Raw genomic sequence first — 1,774 nt, 5'->3', positions numbered from 1 at the left:
TTTGATCACCTTAGATGTAAAATTTGATATTCGGACTATGATATGGTGCTTCAATGAACTTGGATGCAAAGTTTATATGTGAGGATATGATGTTGAATTAAATACATTAGGATGGTGGTTTTGTGTGTCTATATGATCTTGAATTCGATAAATTGCGATGATGGTAAATTGTCTCGATACATTAGGATGATGGTTTTGTGCCTCGATAGATTGATGTTGCATCTCGATATTTGATGCAAGATATGATATTTAAGTCTAAATGGTCCTAAGTTCGATACATTAGGATGGTGGTTTTGTGCCTACATGACCATGAATTTGAATTTGACTTTTGAGTCTTATTGACATGAGCCTCCAGACTTTGGGTAAATTTTTTATCTGATCCTAAATGATTCTAAGTTCAATAAATTGTGATGACGGTGTTGTGCCTTATCAATTTTTGCAGTGAAAAATTATATTTGAGTAATATGATCTTAAAGTCAATGAATTGAGATGTATTGTGCCTTGATATCCTTGGATGCGAAACTTTATATTGAAGTCTAGATGATCCAAAATGATTGATAAATTAGGATGACGATATTGTTCCTCGATGGCCTTCGATACGAAATTTAATTCTAGACAATCTTAAGTTCGGTAAATTAGGATGATGATGTTGTGCCTCGATGACCTTAGATGCAATATTTGATATTTAAGCCTAGATGATTCTAAATTTAGTAAATTGGGATGATGTTGGTGTGTCTTGATGCCCTTGATGCAAAAATATGATATGTAAGTATAGATGATGTTGAATTCAAAAAATTGGGATGATATAATTGTCCATCAATGACGTTGGATACAAAATTTGAATTTGAGTCTAATTGATCTTAAATTTGATAAATTTAGATTATGGTATTCTGCCATAGCTTCGATGAACTTGGATGCAAAATTTATATGTGAGGATATTGAAGTAACAATGTTGATTTACAAGAAAGGGGGGTTTGAATTGTAAATGTACCTTTTAAAAATTCCTGTTAAAACTTAAGAAAATAACTCAAGATTGATCTTGGTTGTGAAAACAGAAAAACGGAGAACGTTCTTGGTTTTAGTAGTAAAACGGAGAACGTTCCTTGATTAGTTAAAAACAGAAAATCAGTTTATGTTTTAATTAATTCAGAGTGATAAATAAAGAGATAAGATAGAGAATACCACACAAGGATTTTATCCTGGTTCACCCAATGTGGGTTACGTCCAAACTCTTGTTTGAGAATTGATTCTTTACAAAGGATCTAATGACAATTGCACAAGCTATTTGATAAGTAAAAACCAGCAACTGTTTCGCAGAAATCAGTGAGCAAGATTGCCTCTGTTTTTTGCAGAATTTCAAGTATGTATGTGATTGATTATGGATTTTGAAGCACTTGAATTTCTTGCCTTGAATCAGGATAATGGCATTCTATTTATAGGCTGTAGATGTACTGAATGAAGGTATAAGAGCTGTTGGAGAGGCTTTGCTTTTTTGACTGAAACATTATTTCAGAATAAAAATAATCCTTCTTTGAAATAGCTTTTTTTGACTTTTGATGGTTTAGCATTTAAAGCAGTTCTGTCATTTCTTAGAAAGTGCTGTTGACGTTTCTTCATTGTTCTTGGATGGTACATTCTATGTCTTGAGTCTTGAGTGTAGCTAGAGAAGGGTGGGGATGAATTGGAGATCAAAACAGAGAGAAACAGAGTTGTTGTCTTTGTGCAGATAAACGGAGAATGATTAACATTCTTGGTTTGTCAGTTTGAACTTTCT

Source organism: Cicer arietinum, chromosome 8 (genome assembly GCF_000331145.2).
Source record: "Cicer arietinum cultivar CDC Frontier isolate Library 1 chromosome 8, Cicar.CDCFrontier_v2.0, whole genome shotgun sequence".
Taxonomy (NCBI): domain Eukaryota; kingdom Viridiplantae; phylum Streptophyta; class Magnoliopsida; order Fabales; family Fabaceae; genus Cicer; species Cicer arietinum.
This window is presented reverse-complemented; position numbering follows the sequence as displayed.